This window comes from Triticum dicoccoides, chromosome 6B (assembly GCF_002162155.2).
Source record: "Triticum dicoccoides isolate Atlit2015 ecotype Zavitan chromosome 6B, WEW_v2.0, whole genome shotgun sequence".
In the NCBI taxonomy this organism is placed as follows: Eukaryota; Viridiplantae; Streptophyta; class Magnoliopsida; order Poales; family Poaceae; genus Triticum; species Triticum dicoccoides.
Window position 1 is genome coordinate 480,707,796 of NC_041391.1, and position 17,191 is coordinate 480,724,986.

Here is a 17,191-nt window from a genome sequence, read left to right on the forward strand (position 1 = left end):
AAAATAAAATAATATTAAAGAAATATTTAACATATAAAAATAACATTTTATTCAGATTATACACATTTTTAATCAAATTTCATATATAACATGTTAAAATCAGAGTTACGGTTTAAAAGATACAAAAAATTTAAAACAATATTTGTTTGACTTAAATATCTTCCAAAATAATATTCAAAAATATTTAACAGTTAAAAATATCATCATATTCATATTCTACCTATTTTTCTAAACAAAATTCATATATAACATGTTAAAATCGGAGTTATGGTTTAAAAGATATGAATAATTTAGAAAAACATTTGTTTGACTTAAATATGATCCGTGGATGAATTACCTAAAAGATAAGGGGGGTTGAAAAAAATATAAAAAAACGGTTCGGGCAGTGACTTAAGTCCAGAACTGCGGGTTGATTTCAACAAAACATGGGGTTTTTTTGCAAAACGGCGCGACGGACGACCAGAAACAGTACAAGCTTTATTATTAGGGATAGATAGGCCGGTTTACAGGTAGCATAGCGTAGTGGGATGGCAACGAGCACGGGAACGCAAGCAGTCGATCTCCGTTTCGAATCCTCAAATCGCTTCGCCCCCACTGTTTTTTGCAATCTTTTTCGAGTCGCACTACGGATCGATGGGCCGGTCCAGTCAGGTTGTTTCCTGTGTGTGTCGCCGACAATTTGACGGAAAGAGCGCCAAATAGGGGCTCCCAAACAAAGGCGAAATGGCACTCACGTTGGCGCTATCCAGCGACCCATGCGCTGAATAATAAACGCCTCTATTCAGCACCTTCAGCTCTGAACCAAGCGATAACGCTCATGTGGTGGTGGGTGGTGGCCCAGTAGCGCTAGGTCGCTCCACTCGCATCCCTCGCTAGCTTGTCTCGCTTTGTTCCTTTTTCCTGTGGCGCTAGCTTCTAAAAAAACCTAGTAGTTAGTGTTTAAAAGTAAAATTAGCTCTTGTTCTTTTGAAAGATAAAATTCACGAACTTGAAAACAACAAATTTTAAAAATCTTTTTCGAGTCGCGCCACAGTTCGATGGGCCGGTCCAGTCGGGATGTTTCCTGTGCGTGGCGTCGACAATTTGACGCAAAGAGCGCCAAATAGGGGCTCCCAAACGAAGGCGAAATGCCACTCACGTTGGCGCTATCCAGCGACCCATGCGCTAAATAATAAATGCCTCTATTCAGCACCTTCAGTTCTGAACCAAGCGATAACGCTCATGTGGTGGTGGGTGGCGGCCCAGTAGCACTAGGTCGCCTGCTCCACTCGCATCCCTCGCTAGCTTGTCTCGCTTTGTTCCTTTTTCCTGTGGCGCTAGCTTTTAAAAAATATAGTAGCTAGTGTTTAAAAGTAAAATCAGCTCTTGTTCTTTTGAAAGATAAAATTCACAAACTTGAAAACAACAACTTTTAAAAATCTTTTTCGAGTCGCGCTACAACTCGATGGGCCGGTCCAGTCGGGATGTTTCCTGTGCGTGGCGTCAACAATTTGACGCAAAGAACGCCAAATAGGGGCTCCCAAACGAAGGCGAAATGCCACTCACGTTGGCGCTATCCAGCGACCCTTGCGGTGAATAATAAACGCCTCTATTCAGCACCTTCAGCTCTGAACCAAGCGATAACGCTCATGTGGTGGTGGGTGACGGCCTAGTAGCACTAGGTCGCCTCCTCCACTCGCATCCCTCGCTAGCTTGTCTCGCTTTGTTCCTTTTTCCTGTGGCGCTAGCTTCTAAAAAACCTAGTAGCTAGTGTTTAAAAGTAAAATCAGCTCTTGTTCTTTTGAAAGATAAAATTCACGAACTTGAAAACAATAAATTTTAAAAATGTACGTGAATTTGAGTAAAAAGTTCACAATGTCAAAAAATTATGAATTTTATAAGTGTTTGCAATTTTAAGAAATTATTTGAATTTAAGTAATTCGGTAATTTCAGCAAATGTTTAATATTTTTTTAAATATTCATGAACTAAAACAATGTTCGGCAATTAGGAAAAATGATCATCAATTTTTAAGAATGTTCCGAAATTTTAAAAATACTGACAGGTTTAAAAAATATCAGCGAGCAGATATTAAAGAGCACATAGGAAATGAAAGAAATCCGCTCTGTGCTCTTTTTTCTAAATGTGGGCAGGCCCTTTAGGAAATATCAGCGAGCAGATATTAAAGTATCCCGCGCTGCAGGCACCAGATAGGATATTCCTGACCGAATATAGGCCTAACTTCTGACCGTGGTTGTTGTTGGGCCAGATTTCGAGAAAATATCCAGTGTGGGTAAAAATACATCAAAAACTGCGTTTGGGAGACTTCTAAAATTGTAAAGCTGACATAGTATTAGTATGTTATGGACGTGATGTTCAAAAGATATATAAAAATTTAAATTAAAATCAAATTCTTTTTAGAGGTATGAAAAGTACTCCATCTGTCCCATAATATAAGATCATTTTACAAGTTAACATAGCTTGTAAAATGGACGCGGAGTTTTGGCTCCCGAGCTCATCTGCACCCACGCTCAAAAAAAAATCAAAACAAATACTAGAAAAATTCAAAAAATTCCAAAGAAATTTGGGTGGTAGATAATTTGACGCGTGAGGTCCGCTCCAAAATTCAACTCATTTGAGCATCTGAGCAGCTCTCGGCAAAAAAGACAAAATCAGGGTCTGTAAAATGTTTACTGTTCACGCACTGTTTTGATCCGATTTGTCTTTTTTGCCGAGAGCTACTCAGATGTCCAAATAAGTTGAAATTTGAAGCCGACCTCACGCGACAAATTATCTATCACACAAAAAAATTGGAATTTTTTGAATTTTCCTAGTATTTATTTTGAATTTTTTTTCTGAGTGGGAGCAGATGAGCCTAGGCACCGAAGTGGATATCCGTGTAAAATGATCTTATATTATGGGACAAAGTCGGTACACATTAAGAAATGAATAGCAGTGATAAACAGTACACCTTCATGCATAATTTATTTTCTTAACCAAATAAATGTGGGTTTAGACCTTCAATTTCATATGTTTTTTTTACGGAAAGGCCTTCATGGCTAGCTCAATTAACTCAAATAACACTTACATCGTCTGCTAGCAAACTAAAAACAAAATTAGGGTGTGTTTCCAACCACAAAGTCGGGGGATCAACATGCCCATGCTGAGCTAGCACATGCGCCATCATATTAGATTCTTTATTACAATGCTCAAATAAAACCTTCCCAAAATCTTCCTTAAGACTACGACACTCATCAAGTATGGGGCCATCTACTATGGAATGACCAGAATTCGTATTGAGAGATTCCACCACAATCAAGTTGTCATGTCTTTTAAATGTGGGTTTTTGTAAAGACTTTTAAATGTGGTTTCATTAAGAACAGTATAATCGCATTTAATCCCTGCCCTCACATCGATTTGCATTTTCGGTCGTCCGTTTTCATGATTTAGGCGCTCCTGGCCGTCAGATCTCGTCTTAAAAACGATCTGTCCCGCACTGTGTGTAATCTGGCCTGTGGGCTGCTGCTCCAGAGGCCGAAACGAAGGCCTCTGGTAAACTGGGCCGTCAGCCAGCCCACTCTAGCGATTCGCTAAAGAGGTGCAGTGTTGGGCTTCGCTAAAAGTGATCGCTCGATAGAGAGGCCCCTTTCCCCTCTCGAGAACTCCTCTTCCTCTGACCTAGACGGGATCGCCCCGCCGCCGCCGCACCGTTTTGATCTCCGCATCACCGTCGTAGTACCCTCTGCTCCCACCCTTTCTCCTCCAAATCGCTCGGCACTTCGAGTCTGCATCACCTCCAGAAACCCTAACCCCAGCCCCCACCCCAGCCCCAATGGCGAAGCCGGCGAGGTACGACGACGACAAAGACGACGAGGAGGTCTCCTCCTCCCCCTGCGAGGAGCAAACGGACCTGTCCGACGCTGGCGGCTTCGAATCCGGCGAGGAGGGGGTAAAGGGCGAGGCGGATGGGGAGGTGGACGAGGAGGAGACCGAGTCTGTCACAACTCACAACCGGTGCGGGCGCTGACGACTAGGATGATGGCGGTGCTGCCGCTGCGGGCGGGGAAGAAGTTGAGGAGGAGAGGGAGTCCACCGACGATGACGAGGTGAGCGAGGCGCTAGGGTTTGGGTGCTCGAATTAGAGGGTTTCGATGGTAATCAGTTTTGTTGATAGTTATCTGCATCCGGCTTCAGTAATAATTTAGAAACATTCTCGCATAATAGTAAATTTGGGACATCTACATCGCCGGGCTTTCTTGTGGGCTAGTGGGGCAGCTGCAAGGCAATCCCACTCAAAAAAAGCTGCCAGACAACCACGTTACTGATGTAAGTTTGCTCCTCTTCATTGGGAAAGTAGTCCTGATGTGCTCTTATGCTCTTTTGAATAATTAGTTATCATTAGTTATTGAATTGTTTACTGTGGCATTCCTTTTGAATCCGAGTGGAGAGGCTGCAAGGCAACGGTTTGTATATGAAGTAAGGCTTTGTGTCATTCCTTTTGAATCCTCCAATAGCAGACTTGAAGAACATTATAACTCTGGATGTCTGAATAAGGCATGTTCTGTAACTAGCATACTCTACACCAAAAAAGTTACTTAGTGGTGCTTCATTGTTCTTCAAACGCTCCTTTTCAGATATTTAACACATTCTTTTGTTGGTATGCAGGTTTGAACAGTGGGCATTTGTTGGACTGATATCATGATATTTGTGATTACTAACATGTATACTATGCATTATGCACACATATTAATTTGATCTATCAAAAAATGTACTCTATTTCCAATCAATAACCTATCCATTCCCCACACCTTATGACTTTCTTGTTTTTTTGTTTCACTCGTTGTGGCAGATTCTACAACCATCATATTTGCACGCCATCTTGGGTGAGCTCATGTTTGTCGACGCAGTGCAAACTATTATTATTCATTCAGATCTTGTTTGTGAATTTTGTCTACACAAAATATACTCCTCGTAGATCATACTCGATTAGGCATGATGCAACCTGGGTGATTAAGGTTCTTTCATTTTAGGACCTTGAGCTGGTTGCCTGGTTTGTGAGAATATGTGGTGTCAGATCAGGCATGATACATTTTGACAGCTTGAGCAAGTTGTCTGGTTTATGATGCATTTAAATGAAGAAAAAAATAGAAATAGTGGCGAGATCCCTAATTTCACTATTGTCCTTGTCTAGAGCAAAACTAATGTTGATTGATTAACTGGTATAAGCAAGTCCACATCCATCAACTAGAAGGAATGCCGGCCGCTTAAGCATATACTCTATGCAAAATATTAGGAGTCGGCCGCTCAATATTTTCTTGCAAATTCATGAGTTATCTGCTATATGGAAAGATAGAGTAGCCAAATTAATTACGAAAAACCATGCATCGATAGAAAAGCGTGCGATCATAACCTCTGAGGATAGGGTGCACTTCATGAGATATCTTCCCATATTTATCTGCACCATTGATGATGTCGCAATCACCTTTTTTCTAACAACCCACTTTAATATTATTCCTATATTGTCGTCTATGTTAAATTCATCTCTTCCTTTGATTCAGCCACACTTGATATTATTTATGGAATAGAGTTTCTTTTATTCAAGTAGAACTTTATCCCACATCCGTACGAACATTTATTATTTTTCTGTCATTTTAATGCAAGCCTGTAGGTATATTATTGGGATGAATATCATGTTGGCTGAGGTAATCTAAGGCAATAATGTCTATGGTTGTGGTGACTCTGGCCTTCCGTACGACAAGCATTGTGAAAGTATTTTTTATTGAGCTTGCATCTCAGGCTGTGGGATGGCTATTGATTCATTTCATATTTTACACATGCTCTAGCTACCCATGAGCAATCCAAGCTCACTTTTGTTTCACATACTGATCCATATTTATGTGATTTGTAGATGAAACCAAACAATTGGCGCACATTTGTTACAACATTATTTTGTTAATATCTAGCATGTTAGTTTATGGTCTTATGTTTAGTCATTCTACAAAAAAATAAAGAAACTCCTATCATTTTAATGGAGATATGGATGGGTGTGGCAACACGTGCTATCAATGGATCCAACTTTTATTACATATGTGTTTAGTTCTACCACAGCCTTTGGTTTATTGTCTTGAGTTGTCTCTTTCCCAGATAGAGACAATTTAAATTCACAAATAAAAACAAGTTTTCGGAAAGGAAGCCACTCTAGCTTAGTGAAAAGAGCTAAGATGTGGAGATGCCTTTGACTAATGTCTAAAGGCATAAATAATTTCAGGTAACAAAAGCATGCCAGATAGACTGAGGGGTCTTCATGAAATTCAAGATGGTGGTGATTTCTTACCTGGTGTTGAAGGATATGTGTACACAATACTAGCATGTAGTGTATCTCCTTGTGCAATCCGTTTTTCCCACGGAACTAAAATGAGTCGGTATGAAGAAACACAATATTGCTTAAGCGGTGTTTTCTTTACATCTGAGCAGAACATTTTCATCTGAGATGAGTTGTAAACACCTTCCTCTAAATAATATTATCACAGTTCTTATTTACCATTCTTGAAGTTTGAGGACATGTTTTTCCATGGATTCAACTGCAAATGGGATATTTATCTTTTTTGTGGGATAGGGGGTGCTTATCTTAAACATTGGGCACAACATATTAATATTGCTGAACTCCTTACTTATTGTTTACTCCATATAGCAGATAACTCATGAATTTCGGCTAATAGGATATCTTGTAAACTCTTTACTACCATCCTCTCATAGCTTATGTTGAACTTGCTGGTAATACAGGTCAAAATGGAACATATCAAGAAGTCCGGCAATAACTTTTAATTTCCAAAAACTGTTTATTTTTGGTATTACCGCCAGAGTCCAATTCTTACACTGTCTACCCTAACTTGCCCCTATGTGAAGCCTTCTTTTAACTCAGTTATACAAATCAGATACAAAAATGATGTCATGACTAGAGCTGGATGACCATCCATTTGTTAAGATTACATAATTTTCTCCTATATGAACGCAATATATAGAGAACTAAAGTGCTTGAAGCACTCAAAGTTGAATTTGCATGTTGCCATATATTGTGTAAATTTCTATTGCTCTATCGTAAAAATTGACGGGCGCAGCAACGCGCGCCATCGATGATCTAGTATGTTCATAGAACTCACCTCTGTAACATACATTTTTATATGTTAATAGAACTCACCTCTGTGACATACATATTTTATGAGTCTCTGTGAAGACTTTAAAATGTGTTTTCCATCGAGTTTTCATTGTAATTCAGTTTCCACCAGATACTTTATTCTAGACTCTAATCTTATATGATTGGCCAGTCTTATAACATCTTGCCATTAAACTTGGGCATGGATAGCCTCGCTGAGCCTATAAATCCTATGGCAGGTCAGCCTCGGCTCTAGTGTTCTGCAAAAGACCCAAGCCTATAAGTCCTATGGCAGGTCAGGATCAGCTCGAGTGTTCTACAAAAAAAAAAAAAACAACCCAAAAGTTTTAATACATAAATCTTTTGTGACACCCCCGATTCAATCGTACACTAATCATACACGTAAATTTGTATGATCAAGATCAAGGACTCATGGGAAGATATCACAACACAACTCTAGACACCAAATGAAATAATACAAGCTTTATATTACAAGCCAGGAGCCTCGAGGGCTCGAATACATAGCTCGATACACAAGAGAGTCAGCGGAAGCAACAATATCTGAGTACAGACATAAGTTAAACAAAGTTTGTCTTAAGAAGGCTAGCACAAAAGCAACACGATCGAAGAGGCAAGGCCTCTTGCCTGGAACCTCCTAACTACTCCTGGTCGTCGGCGGTCTCCATGTAGCAGTATCCGTCGGCTGTGGCATCTGGCTCCAAGGATCCACCATCTGTTTGCATTAACCGGAAAGAAGAAAGAAGGGAGAAAGGTGTAGCAAAGCAACCGTGAGTACTCATCCAAAGTACTCGCAAGCATTAGATATATACTAAGTATGCACTGGTATCAAATGAAAGGTTTGTATCTGTGGACTGAACTACAGAATGCCACAATAGAAGGGGAAGGCCTAGCCTATCAAAGACTAGCATCTTCATGCAGCTCCTCGCATCTTGCAGCATGTAGAAGAGTAAAGAATAGCAGTTTATAAATAACAAACATGTTGTAACATTAATGCCCAGAGATCCTTCCTCGACTCCCTGCGAGAAAGCAATTTCGGAGCCACATATTTCAAGTATCCATTCGTAGTTGTATAAGATCAGGATATAAGTCTGAACGTCCGTTACCGCTGACACGGCTATTAATAGATAACCTTCCCTGCAGGGGTGCACCACGTTTTCCAACACGCTCGATCACTCTGGCCGGACACACTTTTCTGGGTCAATGCCCGGCCTCGGAAGATTAACACGTCGTAGCCCTACCTAGGCTCAGCAGAGAGGTCCCCGCCGGTCTACATCCTAAGCACTCCTGGGTCTGGGCCCATCGCCCGTTGCACTCCGGATCATTGCGCGCAGGGCGATCCAGGCCACCTCCACTGGGGCGCCGACCAGGCCATGCCGCAATGCTGAACTGGACATCTGACAAAGCTTCGGCTGATACCACGACGTCGAGGCCCATAACTATTCTCACGTGGCGGTTGGTGTGTAAAGGCCAAAGGCCAACTCAGAACAAATACCCAAACCATAGTGTATTATTAGCTTGCGGAGACAAGCAGAGACTCACGATCGAAAGTGACCCTGTCGTCCCGTCTCGTGGCTTTACGACAAGGGCCTAGAATGCCCAGCCGTGCCACATCATTATCTTGCGGGTGCTCTCCGGGCCCGCCCGACTTTCACCAAGGTCTCAAGTAAAGTCAAGGTAATTGTGTGTCCAGACATCAAGGGGAAAACCCGAGAAATCACCCCAGTGGATTCCACTCAATGTAATCATCAAGGTGAACGTAAGAGGGACCACCCTCGAGGTTCACACTTGAGGTGTTGAACGACAGAGCCGTATCGGGAATGGTGAAAGAGGAAATCACCCTCGATGACCACGACCAAATAGCTACACTACAGAATTTTCATCAGGAGTGCGTTATGAGGGATCACCCTCGGCACTCGATAGTAGCTCTGCAGAGTCGAGCAACAAAAGGGGCGTGATGTGATGTGAGGTGTCGGGCTCTGGTCGTCGATCACGTTGATCGGGTCGTCGATGATGAAGCAGGGGCGACAAGGACAAGGTGGGGGTCACTGATGGATCACTAGCCAACCTATACTAAGCAGTTTAGGATAAGCAGGTAGGTAACAATAGCAGATACAAAAGCAGGCTATGCATCAGAATAGGAGCAAACAATAACAGTAGCAAAATCTAATGCAAGCATGAGAGTATAGAATGTGCGATATCGGGAGGATCAAAGGGGGGGGGGGGGCTTCCCTGGTTGCTCAGACAAGAAGGACGGTCGTCGTCGACGTAGTCGATCACAGGGACATCAGCATCGGTCTCGGGGTCTACCGGAGAGAAGAGGGGGAAGAAACAGCAAATACATCACAAGCAAGAGCATAACAGGACAACATATAGAGCTAGACGTGTTCAAGCGCGGTGCTACACACTACCGGCGAAGGGGAAAAACATCCGGGAATATTTTCCCGAAGTTTGGCATTTTCGGGCAGACGAAACGGAGGGGAAAGGTTGCATGTTTGCTATGCTAGGGGTGTGTGGCGGGCGAAGAGAGCACGTATTCGGATTCGTCTCGTCGTTCTGAGAAACTTTCATGTATAAAACTTTTTCATCCGAGCAACGAATTAGTTTCTATTAATTTCCAAAGTTTTAATTCATTTTCGGAATTAACATAATTAATTTAAATAGATAAAAGCCATTACTGTGTCAGCATGACATCAACATGATGTCATCAGTCAACAGTTTGTTTGACTGGTCAAACTAGCACGTGGGTCCCGGGTGTCATTGACTAACACTAATTAATAGTTTAATTAGCTAATAAGTTAATTAGGTTAATTAACATGATTAATTAAGTTAACTAGTTGACCCGTTGGGCCAAATGGCGCAGAGACCCGCTAAAGCCATGTTATCGATAAAAATAGTTTCATTTTGCAAGAACATATTTGATATTGGTAGTAGAAAGCCCATGCGTTAAGTCATGCTATATTGAAAATATGTTTATCACGATGAGAAATCTGAGTTTGAAAAAAAATCATATTTCTATAACATGCATAGACCAACTAAGGAAGTATTTTTAAAGTTCAAAATATCGTTATCACCATGAGAAATCTAAGTTTGAAAAAAAAAACATGTTTGTATAATATTTAGACTTGTTTGTGTGGCCCATCCGGAGTCAGGCTTGCATCTCCTTTCCTATTAAGGATTTCTCTGCATACATGGTTACACAAATGGACCATTACACCAAACAGCACAATGTCTATTTCAAACACGAATTGTTTTGAAATTTAAATTAAGTTTTAGCACGGAGGAATAGTCCAGACTTGAAACAGCGGATACAACCAATTTATGATTATAATGTCTAATGGAACAAGGTGTCAATTTATACTAAAGAGTTATTCGAAATGTGTTTCATTCGTTCTTTACAAAGTGCTAAGATACAATTTCACTGCACATAAGAATTTTCAAGCTCGTTTATGAAAAGGTATTTTCATGCATACAAACCATAATTAAACAAAGTGAATGCAAATATATATGGCTGAGTCATACTTCCTAATACAAAATCAAGTAGGTAGGCCTGTTTTAGAGATTGTGGTAAATTACAGTTCATTATTACAAGCAAAATGTTTTTGCTTCGGAGAAGAACACTGATATCTTTGTCTTCATATCCTTTTCTTCTCAGAGCTAAAGTGTGATGCCTTGCTCCTATTCATGGCTCTTGACCTACAATTTTTGAACAAACTAAATTAGTTATTCATTCAATGGGAAATCTGAAGTGGGGATTACTTCGCCAATATCGTTAGCAAGTTTATGAGGGAAAAGAAAGCAATCTAACTTCCAAAAGCAAAGGTAAGAATGAAGTACTACTGTAGCTGGGAAAGTAGGAACATGAGCTGCGACATGTTTCAGAAAAATGGTCGAGGTTCCCTGATTCTAATAATATGAGCTGCGATTATTTTGTCAGGGACACATGGCTGTATATAACTTTCACAAGCAACATCCCATATGTGACAACCTACCTTCGACCACAAAGCTATATAATCTATATAATGGTGAAAAATGGAGCTTTCGATAACCTGCATACCTATTTTTCCTAAAGCAAAGCTAAGAATGAAGTACACAGTGTTTTAACTGGGAAAGTAGGAAAATTAAATCATATACTCTGAAACATATTGCAGAAAGAGAAGTGTGAAGCACACTTCCTTGAAATTTGAACATAATCGGACATATATTTTTGTTGAGCCTGCTATATATCTATGGGGAAGCATGGATAAGAAAAGATAGAAATTTAGAAAATGTATGCAAATTCACATATATTTTTCTAAATCCCATGGAAATGTGTTGGTCCACTTGGTCTATCAGGTTGGTGTATTTCAAAAAAGCAAGTCAGGCAGCTAATAGTTTGGATAAAACCTCTATAGTAGAAAACAACTTCCAATGATTCAACTGTACATACTAAAAAGTTCGCCAGGAAATGAGACGAGCCAGCAAAATACACTAAGTTACAGAAGAAGCACCTGAAATACAGTAGTGGCAGTTAGTTTGGCAAGAAACCTGCATATATTTGAGTGCAATTCACATACTCTAGGCCATCATTTTCACGCATTTTTCCTAGTAAGTAGAAAGCATATACAAAGTATGAAAAGGGGATACAGATTACACAACAAATAGTAGTTTCAGAGCTTTAGAAGGCCGGCCAGTTTTGCATAGTATGCTTTCACCTATGGAGAACTTGACGCTGTACTACTAATTCCAGAGTCAAGACATATTTCAATCTCTAAAAGAAACCTGACACGAATCATCTGCTACTCTAGAAATTTGATTTATGACGGCTAACCAACATGGAACGATCATCTGACTTTCTGGCTATACTAACGTGTAAATATTTGGCAGGTATAGACTATAGGGTCAACCATACAATATTATTTGCAAAAGCAAGGAAGGTTGCTGTAGCTAGATAAATGACTCGTTTCAAGTTGACTGCAAAATTTTTATTACAAAGTGGATGCCTACTAATAACGCATCTCGGGGAATCACAGTGAGATTGAAACGCCTGGAGAAATGCAAAACGGCAAGATAAAATTCAGACATTGGCATAGAGAGAAACTAATAGAAAAACATGCACCATAAATCACTCACCAAGGTCAGCAACTGGACAATAGCTGAGCTGCCGTAGATGGTTACCAAGTAATGAACAGAAGGAAAATCACTACAAAATAACCATGAGAGCACCAAACTATCTGCAAACATGAAGGCCCTTTCTTGGATTAGACAGGACGAGTACGCCACGATGATCCAAAGAACAAAAATATGGATTTAAATTTATAGAGCAATGCTAGGAAGATATTGTCTTGAAGAAAGCAACGAACCTGCAAAAATATCCTCCAAATTTTGCATGAAAATCCATCGAATATATCCTTGATTGCATATTTGTCTCTGTCGAGGTACTCTACAGGAAGGTTCTCCAAAAAACAGAGTAAAGTTGTTTTTCCTTTTTGAGAGTTTGATAGCAAACCTGCAATGCATCAAAAAGGGATTAGAATTGATAAGAAAATAAATCTCTGCTATTTTATAGTCGAAGAACATGCTTCAATCGACAAAAATACAAAAACATTGAATTTTGACGGTGTAAGGAACCTGCAGTGATATATTGAGCCATAAACTACTTTGCAATTATATATTGAACCATAAACCTGAAGCTCTACTTTGATGCCAATAAATTTATAACTGGGAAAGTAGGGAAATCAAATCATATACTCTAAAACATATTGCAGAAACAGAAGCGTGAAGCAAACTTCCTTGAAATTTGAACACAAGTGAACATTCATTTAGAATATGTAGCTAACATAAACTTGAGCAAGACTATTCAAATAGTCATGGTACATGGTGGATTTATCATAATTGATATTTGGCTGGAAGTGGATAAGTTCTCTAGTTATTCTGAAGCTCATTTTCAGTAGTCAGATAAATCGACCTGACTTCCCAGCTTAGACGTTTCAGACATGTCTCACAATATGATGTGACCATGGGTTCAATCCCATATTCAATTATGTACGAAGAGAGGCCCCATTTGGGTACAATCTTGGAAAGCTATTTGGAAAAGAGAGGCCCCATTTGGCACATACTGATACATTTAGATCAAACCCCATGCGTAGTGGGCGCAGCAGTGGTTGCAAACAAAGAGCCTTACCTGAATGTGAAACAATGCTTAGCATTCTGCCTCACCAATTGATCTGCGAAGGATCTTCACAAAAGAGAACATATTAGAGAGAGAGAGGATTAGGCAAATGTATATAGCAAGGCATCTACAGTAATGTCATCACACTGCCAGTTTCAATTCACGCAAAACAATTGACAATTTAGTCAACAAATAGCTTCAAGTTCTCATGATCATAGTTGATTTCATGATCTAGTCCACCATGTTGATGCTCTGAATATCAATTAAAAAGGTTCATTTGAAAGGGTTATTTTAGACTACATAACTTGAAATGGTGTAGCAATTAAGTACTACAGCAGACCGAATAGTAACAGGCCAATTATAAAGAACGCAGTGCAATGCCCTTTTCCTTATGATGGTGTTCCTTAGTGTAACCTACAAACCAAATCGAGCATGAAACAACCATGTTGCCTATTTTTGTGCTACATATACACTGAAACCAAGTAAGATAATGTAACCTGACAAGAAGTACAATATCGTTGATAACAGAATAGAAATTGAGAACTGGCCATTCCAAACAAAAACAACATTGCTAGTGCTGCAAAAATGGATAATCCAACGTCAAATATTGATGCATCCGTCAATCAAATCCCTGGGAATTTTCCTGCAGATAGCATAACACAAAAACAAATCTCAAAACACTGTACAACTCAGTAGAAATCCAAAAACTGCACTTGACAATGCCAGCAAAAAAGTAACACCCCACCGACAATCATTAGACCATACCAGAAATTTTGCATTTTCAGTGTTAAGATCGTTCATAAATATATCATCTATAGTGCAGTTCTCCAGAAATAGACGAGCTAATCATTCTGTTCAACAAAAAGACCTAAATCAGTACTGCCGACTATCCATGCTCGAAGTAAAAACATTAATTCATAGCTAATCCCCAAATACAGATAGTAATCCAACGAAATATCAAAACACCGCAGTCACCAAATATGGAGATCTGAAGATCGGAAGATCTGAAGATCGGAAGTGACGCCCCCGATTTAATCGTACATTAATCATACACGCAAATGTGTACGATCAAGATCAGGGACTCACGGGAAGATATCACAACACAACTCTAGACACCAAATGAAATAATACAAGTTTTATATTACAAGCCAGGGGCCTCGAGGGCTCGAATACATAGCTCGATACACAAGAGATCAACGGAAGCAACAATATCTGAGTACAGACATAAGTTAAACAAAGTTTTCCTTAAGAAGGCTAGCACAAAAGCAACACGATTGAAGAGGCAAGGCCTCCTGCCTGGGACCTCCTAACTACTCCTGGTCATCGGCGGTCTCCACGTAGCAGTATCCGTCGGCGGTGGCATCTGGCTCCAAGGATCCACCATCTGGTTGCATCAACCGGAAAGAAGAAAGAAGGGAGAAAGGTGTAGCAAAGCAACCGTGAGTACTCATCCAAAGTACTCGCAAGCATCAGATCAATACTAAGTATGCACCGGTATCAAATGGAAGGTTTGTATCTATGGACTGAACTGCAAAATGCCAGAATAGAAGGGGAAGGCCTAGCCTATCAAAGACTAGCATCTTCACGCAGCTCCTCGCATCTTGCAGCATGTAGAAGAGTAAAGAATAGCAGTTTTATAAATAATAAGCATGTTGTAACATTAATGCCCAGAGATCCTTCCTCGACTCCCTGCGAGAAAGCAATCCCGGAGCCACATATTTCAAGTATCCATTCGTAGTTGTATAAGACCAGGATATAAGTCTGAACGTCCGTTACCGTGGACACGGCTATTAATAGATAATCTTCCCTGCAGGGATGCATCACATTTTCCAACACGCTCGATCACTCTGGCCGGACACACTTTTCTGGGTCAATGCCCGGCCTTGGAAGGCCTTGGAAGATCAACACGTCGTAGCCTACCTAGGCTCAGTAGAGAGGTGCCCGCCGGTCTACATCCTAAGCACTCCGGGGTCTGGGCCCATCACCCGTTGCACTCCGGATCGTTGCGCGCAGGGCGATCCAGGCCACCTCCACTGGGGCGCCGACCAGGCCGTGCCGCAATGCTGAACTGGACGTCTGACAAAGCTTCGGCTGATACCACGACGTCGAGGCCCATAACTATTCTCACGTGGTGGTTGATGCGTAAAGGCCAAAGGCCAACTCAGAACAAATACCCAAACCATAGTGCATTATTAGCTTGCGGAGACGAGCAGAGACTCACGATCGAAAGTGATCTTGTCGTCCCGTCTCGTGGACTTACGACAAGGTCCTAGAATGCCCGGCCGTGCCACGTCATTATATTGCGGGTGCTCTCCGGGCCCGCCTGACTTTCACCAAGGTCTCAAGTAAAGTCAAGGTAATTGTGTGTCCAGACATCAAGGGAAAACCCGAGGAATCACTCCCGGTGGATTCCACTCAATGTAATCATCAAGGTGAACGTAAGAGGGACCACCCTCGAGGTTCACACTTGAGGTGTTGAACGACAGAGCCGTATCGGGAATGGTGAAAGAGGAAATCACCCTCGATGACCACGACTAAATAGCTACACTACAGAATTTTCATCAGGAGTGCGTTATGAGGGATCACCCTCGGTACTCGATAGTAGCTCTGCAGAGTCAAGCAACAAAAGGGGCGTGATGTGATGTGAGGTGTCGGGCTCTGGTCGTCGATCACGTTGATCGGGTCGTCGATGATGAAGCAGGGGCGACAAGGACAAGGTGGGGGTCACTGATGGATCACTAGCCAACCTATACTAAGCAGTTTAGGATAAGCAGGTAGGTAACAATAGCAGATACAAAAGCAGGCTATGCATCAGAATAGGAGCAAACAATAACAGTAGCAAAATCTAATGCAAGCATGAGAGTATAGAATGTGCGATATCGGGAGGATCAAAGGGGGGGGGGGCTTGCCTGGTTGCTCAGACAAGAAGGACGGTCATCGTCGACGTAGTTGATCACAGGGACATCAACATCGGTCTCGGGGTCTACCGGAGAGAAGAGGGGGAAGAAACAGTAAATACATCACAAGCAAGAGCATAACATCACAACAGATAGAGCTAGACGTGTTCTAGCGCGGTGCTACACGCTACCAGCGAAGGGGAAAAACATCCGGGAATGTTTTCTCGAAGTTTGGCATTTTCGGGCAGACGAAATGGAGGGGAAAGGTTGCATGTTTGCTATGCTAGGGGCATGTCCGGGCGAACAGACCGCCTATTCGGATTATTCTCGTCGTTCTAAGCAACTTTAATGTATAAAACTTTTTCATCCGAGCTACGGATTAGTTTCTATTAATTTCCAAAGTTTTAATTCATTTTCTAAATTAATAAAATTAATTTAAATAGATAAAAGCCATTACTATGTCAGCATGACATCAGCATGATGTCATCAGTCAACAGACTGTTTGACTGGTCAAACTAGCACGTGGGTCCCGGGTGTCATTGACTAACACTAATTAACAATTTAATTAGCTAATAAGTTAATTAGGTTAATTAACATGATTAATTAAGTTAATTAATTAGTTTTAATTATTATTATTATTTTACATATTTCTTTTTATTCTTTTTTTAACAGGGGCGGGCCCACTGGTAAGTGGCCCAGGAGGCCATGTGGGTTAACGGGCGCAGGGGCGTTGCGGGCGTGGGCGCCCGTGCATGCCCGAGGCCACCAGGGGGCGGCGACGCCGGCCATGGCGCGGCCAGCGCGCGGACCGGGCGACAGCGGCGCGTGGGCGCGGGCGGGTGACGGCCGAGGACGAGGCCACGATGCGCTGCGCGAGCGGGCGCGGGCTCGCGCGAGCGGGCGCGGGCTCGCGCGCGCGTGGCGTGTAAGCGCGGCGAGGCCGGGAGCACGACGAGCGGCTGTACGGGGCGAGCGGAGAGGGGGAAAGAGGAGGC

The 17,191-nt window shown here is 41.6% G+C and overlaps 2 long non-coding RNA genes across 8 annotated transcripts; one reads left to right on the plus strand and one right to left on the minus strand.

The window, feature by feature from the left end:
* Nucleotides 1-3,617: 3,617 nt before the first annotated feature.
* LOC119325653 lies at nucleotides 3,618-5,114 on the plus strand. Its single transcript, XR_005157621.1, has 2 exons — nucleotides 3,618-4,083; nucleotides 4,202-5,114. It is a non-coding gene; the product is annotated as an uncharacterized LOC119325653 (long non-coding RNA).
* A 5,404-nt stretch (nucleotides 5,115-10,518) lies between these two features.
* Nucleotides 10,519-14,395, minus strand: LOC119326703. 7 transcript variants are annotated; one of them, XR_005158127.1, is made up of 4 exons: nucleotides 13,312-14,395; nucleotides 12,491-12,636; nucleotides 11,578-12,361; nucleotides 10,519-10,844 (listed from the first exon to the last, which is right to left on the minus strand). It is a non-coding gene; the product is annotated as an uncharacterized LOC119326703 (long non-coding RNA). The 7 variants fall into 7 exon arrangements; XR_005158129.1 differs by having other exon boundaries at nucleotides 10,520-10,844; nucleotides 11,639-12,361; XR_005158124.1 differs by lacking the exon at nucleotides 10,519-10,844 and having other exon boundaries at nucleotides 11,359-12,361; nucleotides 13,312-13,942; nucleotides 14,065-14,395.
* Nucleotides 14,396-17,191: the final 2,796 nt, after the last annotated feature.